Raw genomic sequence first — 8,036 nt, forward strand, 5'->3', positions numbered from 1 at the left:
GCAGACTCACAGCCGCTGGTTTCTCTAATGATTGCCTCGCCTGGTTACCAAACTTACTCTCTGATCGAGTCAGTGTTCAAATCGGAGGGTCTGTTGTCCGGGCCTCTGGCAGTCTCTGATGGGTGTGCCACAGGGTTCAATTTTGGACCGACCTCTTCCTCTGTATTAGTCAATGATGTCGCTCTTCTGCTGGTATTCTCTATCCACCTCTACGCAGACGACACTTTCTGTTTATCTTCTGGCCCTTCTTTTACACTTGTTAACAACTCTCCAGGCGAGCTTCAGCCATACAAACTCTTCCTTCCGTGGCCTCCAACTGCTCTTAAATACAAGTAAAACCAAATGCATCCTCAACCGACCTGCCATGCCCCTGGCCCGCCTGCCAACATCATACTTGGACGTTCTGACTTAGAATATGTGGACAACTAAAATACCGAGGTGTCTGGTTAAACTGTAAACTCTCCTTCCAGACTCAATCAAACATCTCCAATCCAAAGTTCAAAATCTGAGAATGGCTCCTATTCCGCAACAAAGTCATCCTTTACTCATGCGCCAAACACACCCTGTTAAAACTGACCTCCTTCCAATCCTCGACTTCCGGGATGTCATTTACAAAATAGCCCTCCAAAACCCTACTCAATAAATTGGATGCCAGGTCTATCACAGTTGCCATCCGTTTTCACCAAAGCCCCCATATAACTACCCCAACCACGCGACCCTGGTACAGCTTCTCGTTGGCTGGCCCTCGCTTCATACTCGTCGCCAAAACCCACTGGTTCCAGTCATATACAGACCCTGTAGTAAAGTCCCCCCTTATCTTGCCGCTGGTCACCATAGCAGCACCTATCTGTAGCACGCGCTCCAGCAGGTATATCTCTCTAGTCACCCCAAAACCAATTCTTCCTTGGACGCCTCTCCTTCAGTTCTCTGCTGCCAATGACTGGAAACGAACTACAAAAATCTCTGAAATTGGAACACCCTATCTCCCCTCACTAGCTTTAAGCACCAGCTGTTCAGAGCAGCTCATAGATTACTGCACCTGACATAACCCATCTACAATTAGCCCAAACAACTACCTCTTTACCTACTGTATTTATTTATTAATTTATTTTGCTCCTTTGCACCCCATTATTTTCTGTCTCCACTTTGCACTTTCTTCCACTGCAAACCAACCATTCCAGTGTTTTTTTTTTTTTTTTTTGTTTTTTTTTTACTTGCTGTGTTGTATTCACTTCACCTCCATGGCCTTTATATTTTTATTTATTTATACATATATTTTGTTTGCCTTCACCTCCCCTTATCTCACCTCCACTTGCTCACATTGTATATAGACTTATTTTTTTTTTCACTGTATTATTGACTATATGTTTGTTTTACCCCATGTGTAACTATGTGTTGTGTATGTGTCGAACTGCTTTGCTTTATCTTGCCAGGTCGCAATTGTAAATGAGAACGTGTTCTCAATTTGCCTACCTGGTTAAATAAAGGTTAAATAAAAAAAAAATAAAAAAATAAATCCATATATTCTTAATTCAACATTCCTTTACTTAGATTTGTGTGTATTGGGTATATGTTGTGAAATTGTTAGACATTACTGCACTCGGCGAGCTAGAAAACACAAGCATTTCGCTACAACCGCAATAACATCTGCTAAAACATGTGTATGTGACCAATATAATTTAATATTGCACATTTAAATACATTTAACATGTTACTTGTAGTGCGTTACACCCACCTCTGCATTTTAGTAATGCAGTAGGCAAACAATAGCTAGGTTCCTACCAATTCATGACAGATTTTCATGCAAATAATTCTAAAATCTGCATAAAGCAAATATGCGTATTTCCCACCACTGTGTTTCCATCAAACTGGCTTGTTGCGTATATAAAAACAAGTGCTGATGACAGTACACACAAAAGTTTTCTTTTCGCTTAAATTTTCATGCACCGAATAAAAATATAAAGTTCAATGTATTTCCATGTATTTTACCTCGACCGATAGTTGACGCAAAAATGTTTGCATTAAATGGCACGTGTGCTTTAGCCACAAAATTGATTAAATGTTTTTTCCCCTAATCAATCTACACACAATACCCCATTAAGCAAGTAAAAACAAGTTTGAGAAATGTTTGCAAATTAATATAAAAATAATCATTATTAAATATGACATTTACATAAATATTCCGACTCTTTACTCAGTACTTTATTGAAGCACCATTAGCAAGACCATGGTGCTTGCCTACGGAGCTGTGAGCGGAACGGCACCTCCGTACCTTCAGGCTCTGATCAGCCCTCACCCAAACAAGGCACTGCGTTCATCCACCTCTGCCTGCTCGCCTCCCTACCTCTGAGAAGTACCAGTTCCCGCTCAGCCCAGTCAAAACTGTTCGCGCTCTGGCCACCCCAATGGTGGAACAAACCCCTCACGACGCCAGGTCAGCGGAGTCAATCACCACCTTCCGGGAGACACCTGAAACCCCACCTCTTTAAGGAATACCTATTAGGATAGGATAAAGTAATGCCTTCTACCCCCCCCCTTAAAAGAGTTAGATGCACTATTGTAAAGTGGTGTTCCACTGGATATCATAAGGTGAATGCACCAATTTGTAAGTCGCTCTGGATAAGAGCGTCTGCTAAATGACTTAAATGTAAATGTAATGTAAATGTAGCATCGATAACAGCCTCGAGTCTTAGGTATGGCGCTACAAGATTGGCACACCTGTGTTTGGGGAGTTTCTACCATTCTTCTCTGCAGAACCTCTCAAGCTCTGTCAGGTAGGATGTTGGGCGTCACTACACAGCTATTTTCAGGTCTCTCCAGAGACGTTCGATCGGGTTCATGTCCGGGCTCTGGCTGGGCTACTCAAGGACATTCAGAGACTCGTCCTGAAGCAACTCCTGAATTGTCTTGGCTGTGTGCTTAGGGTCGTTGTCCTGTTGGAAGGTGAACATTCGCCCCAGTCTGAGGTCCTGAGCAGGTTTTCATCAAGGATCTCTCTGTACTTTGCTCCGTTCATTTTTCCCTCGATCCTGACTAGTCTCCCAGTCCTTGCCGCTGCTACCACCATTCTTCACCGTAGGGATGTTGCCAGGTTTCCTCCAGACGTGAAGCTTGGCATTCAGGCCAAATAGTTCAATCTTGGTTTCATCAGACCAGAGAATCTTGTTCCTCATGGTCTGAGAGTCCTTTCGGTGCCTTTTGGCAACCTCCAAACGGGCTATGTGCCATTTACTGATGAGTGGCTTCCGTCTGGCCACTACCATAAAGATCTGATTGTTGGAGTGCTGCTTAGAGGGTTGTCCTTCTGGAAGGTCCTCCCATTTCCACAGAGGAACTTTAGCGCTCTGTCAGAGTGACCATTGGGTTCTTTGTCACCTCCCTGACCAAGGCCCTTCTCCCCTGGTTGCTCAGTTTGGCTGGGTGGCCAGCTCTAGGAAGAGTCTTGGTAGTTCCAAACTTCTTCCATTTAAGAATGATGGAGGCCACTGTGTTCTTAGGGACCTTCAATGCTGTAGAAATGTTTTGGTACCCTTCCCCAGATCTGTGCCTCGACACAATCCTGTCTCTGAGCTCTACGGACAATTCCTTTGACCTCATGGCTTGGTTTTTGCTCTGACATGCACTGTCAACTGTGGGACCTTATATAGACAGGTGTGTGCCTTTCCGAATCATAATCAATTGAATTTACCACAGGTGGATGATCAATGGGAACAGCATGGACCCGAGTTCAATTTTGAGGCTCATAGCAAAGGGTCTGAATAGTTATGTAAATAAGGAATGTTTTTTATTTTTTTATATAAATGTGCGAAACCTGTTTTCACTTAATCATTATGGGGTATGGTGTGTAGATTGAGGATTTTTTTATGTAATCAATTTTAGAATACGGCTGTAAAGTAACAAAATGTGGAAAAAGGGGAAGGGGTCTGAATACTTTCCGAATGCAATGTACGTTTGCTCCCGTTTGTGGCTTGAAGCAATGAGTGACGTATTTAAAGTGTGAATGTGTTCCCCAACCCACAACCCAACCCCTCCCTCGTTCAGTACAAACCATTCCGCAACATAGCAAACGTTCAAGCGAACTGAACGCACCTCAGGATCAAATCCTGTTTTTTATACAGTATGACTTTACTCGCATAAAAACTGTTGGACACATGGTTATTATGCCAAATACTTACTAATATTACGCAGAGTTAATGATCAATAAAGCTCACCCATTTTGATGTTGTCCATTGACGTTCTTGAAACTGAAGGATATCCGGTCAAACACACAAACCCAGCAATGTGATGTCAGACGTTACACCTCCCTGTATATATGGTCTATTGCTGCGTTCATAACCATGTGGGAAGGGAGAATTTACCACACGACTGGGAAAAAACCACTTGAACGGCCGCTCCAACAGTTCATTAATAGTGGGAAACTTGTCTATCATCCCGAGCTCTGACTCCTCCCACATGGTGACCTCTGATGTCACCGGTCACCTATTAAGGAAATGACCTCGATAACAGTTTTATTGTTGCAGTTAAATGCAACAAAACTTTATTTATAAAAAGCAATCTAAAGTGGTTTTTGAACACAATCATTTGTTTACAGGCATGATAGCTGTACTTTTCATTTCTCAACGAGTTCAAAGCACATGAATGCATCCAACTAGTATTTACAACTTCACGACTGTTAAATTTACACCTCCCACTTGGTTTTGAACGCAGCATATGGCTCCTTCCCAAGCAGCCTGTTTCCTGACGCATCCCAACAGGGCTGGGTTTCCCAAAAGCATCGTAGCACAAAGATCATCTTAATTCCATTAAAACTAAATGGACAAAAGGTGATCTTATAGTGCTACGATACTTTGGGGAAACTGGAGATCATTTATGATGTTGAAAAATACAACACAATTTTAAATTGTTTGTTTATGATGGATAATTCATGATATTAAAAGATACAACACAACAGATGTCAACCATTCTAAAAGTAACCTATAACAGACTGAGAACAGCCTCATTCCTTGTTCGATTTTAGTGAAGTCCTCTCCGAGAGACGAGAGGTTTTCCAATCTCTCCCAAAATTTCTCTAGGTGTGTGTTTTTCTTCCCAGTGGGCATACGACGTGGGGACTGAGGAGTATATCTGTCTGTAATAAATCCCTTTTTTGGGGAAAAACTCATGGGTGGGGGAGCCAGGCTCGTGTCTTATATCCAATGAGTGTATGGCCCACAAATCCTATGCACATGTTTATATACACCGAACAAAAATATAAATACAACATGCAACAATTCCAAAGATTTGACTGAGTTACAGTTCATATAAGGAAGTCAGTCAACTGAAATGAATTCATTAGGCCCTAATCTAAGGATTTCACAAGACTGGGCAAGGGTGCAGCCAAGGGTGCAGCCACCCTTGGCCAGTCATGTGAAATCCATAGATTAGAGCCTAATTTATTTATTTCAGTTGACTGTTCACTGACAGATTTCTGTGTGTTCCCGATTGTACGCATGCCTCGTCATTAAGCAGTTCCAAGATGGCGTAGCAGTCAGACGTCTTGTCTTTGTCCTGTCCCTTGTATGTCTTTATACATATTTTTCTGCGCATATCTTAAAATATTTTCCTAAACAGCAACTTCTAAATACTCTCCTGCAACCCGCCTCACCCAATGTGACGTGGATCTGCTTTTTTTTTCTAAAGTATTTCTATTTACTTCGGATCTGGAATCCCTCAACTGAAGATAGCTGGTAGGTAGTTAGCTGGCTATCAGTTAGCAAACCATTGCTAGCGGTTATCAGCTAACCTTTAGCTCGGAAAGCTCTCTCCAGTTTGAACAACGTGACTCAAACCAGAGCATAACGGACCTATTTCTCTCCATATCCCCGGATTCCTACCGCAAACTCTGAACATTTTCATCTGGATCTTCGCAACTAGCTAACCGCAATCCCGGGTGACCACTCCTGGCTAGCGTTTCCATCCCGGAGCAAGCGCCAATTAGCCTGAAGCTAGCCTGGACAGGGCCTCCTGTGCTACCACCGAAGCCCACTCCTGGGCTACAATATCCGGACCCCTTCTACTGCCGGTACGGGGCACGGAACCCCGCCGATCCTCTACGACTGGAATACCGACATAATCTACCCGAGGACTCCAACAGGCCCCTCAGGCGCAAAGCCCGCTGAAGGCCAATTCTGCTAACCTGCTAGGCCTGCTAGCTACCTGGAACCCTACTAATTCCACGACTGGTCTATCGACGTCACCGCACGAAGAGGCGAAAACAGACTTACCCCATCGCGACGTCCCCCAAAGGCTAACTTGCTAGCCCCGGTCTGCTAACTGCTAGCTTGCCGGCCCCGGTCTGCTAACTGCTAGCTTGCCTGCCCCGGTTTGCTAACTGCTAGCTTGCCTTCCCCGGTCTGCTAACTCATAGCCCCTGCTAACGGCTTGCTTGCTAACCCGGTCTGCTTACTGCTAGCTTGTTTAGCCCCGGTCTGCTAACTGCTAGCTTGTTTAGCCCCGGCCTACTAACTGTTAGCTTGTTAGCCGTGTCCCCAGTCAACCCAACCACTCACTGGACCCATATGTTCACTTGGCTACGCATGCCTCTCTCTAATATCAATATGCCTCGTCCATTACGGTCCTGGTTAGTGATTACTGCCTTATTTCACTGTAGAGCCTCTAGCCCTGCTCAATATGCCTTAACAAACCATGTTGTTCCACCTCCTACATATGCGATGACATCACCTGGTTTAAATGTCTCAAGAGACTATATCTCTCTCATCATTACTCAATGCCTAGGTTTACCTCCAATGTACTCGCATCCTACCTTACCTTTGTCTGTACACTATGCCTTGAATCTATGCTATCGAGCCCAGAAACCTGCTCCTTTTACTCTCTGTTCCGAACGTGCTAGACGGCCAGTTCGTATAGCATTTAGCCGTACCCTTATCCTAACTCTCCTCTGTTCCTCTGGTGATGTAGAGGTTAATCCAGGTCCTGCAGTGCCTAGCCCCACTCCCACTCCCCAGGTGCTCTCATTTGTTAACTTCTGTAACCGTAAAAGCCTTGGTTTCATGCATGTGCATGCATTCATTCATGCATGCATGTGGTCCCGTGTGGCTCAGTTGGTAGAGCATGGCGCTTGCAACGCCAGGGTTGTGGGTTCAATTCCCACGGGGGGACCAGGGTTCAATTCCCACGGGGGGACCAGGTTGAATATGTATGAACTTTCCAATTTGTAAGTCACTCTGGATAAGAGCGTCTGCTAAATGACTTAAATGTAAATGTAAATGCATGTTAACATTAGAAGCCTACTCCCTAAGTTTGTTTTACTCACTGCTTTAGCACACTCTGCCAACCCGGATGTCTTAGCCGTGTCTGAATCCTGGCTTAGGAAAACCACCAAAACCCTGAAATCTCCATCGCAAACTATAACATTTTCCACCAAGATAGAACTGCCAAAGGGGGCAGTGTTGCAATCTATTGCAGAGTTCTGTATTACTATCCAAGTCTGTACCCAAACAATTCGAGCATCTACTTCTAAAAATTCACCTTTCCAGAAACAAGTCTCTCACTGTTGCCGCTTGCTATAGACCTCCCTCTGCCCCAAGCTGTGCCCTCGATACCATATGTGAATTGATTGCCCCCCATCTATCTTCTGAGCTCGTGCAACTAGGTGACCTAAACTGGGACATGCTTAACACCCCGGCCATCCTACAATCTAAGTTTGATGCCCTCAATCTCACACAAATTATCAATAAACCTACCAGGTACAACTCCAAATCCGTAAACACGGGCACCCTCATAGATGTCATCCTAACTAACTCGCCCTCCAAATACACCTCTGCTGTTTTCAATCAAGATCTCAGCGATCACTGCCTCATTGCCTGCATCCGTAATGGGTCTGCGACCAAACGACCACCCCTCATCACTGTCAAACGCTCCCTAAAACACTTCTGCAAGCATATCCTGGAATGACATTGACCTCATCCTGTCAAATCAAATTTTATTTGTCACATACACATGGTTAGCAGATGTTAATGCGAGTGTAGCGAAATGCT

The sequence above is a fragment of the Salvelinus sp. IW2-2015 genome, unplaced genomic scaffold (genome assembly GCF_002910315.2).
Source record: "Salvelinus sp. IW2-2015 unplaced genomic scaffold, ASM291031v2 Un_scaffold1396, whole genome shotgun sequence".
NCBI classification, from domain to species: Eukaryota; Metazoa; Chordata; class Actinopteri; order Salmoniformes; family Salmonidae; genus Salvelinus; species Salvelinus sp. IW2-2015.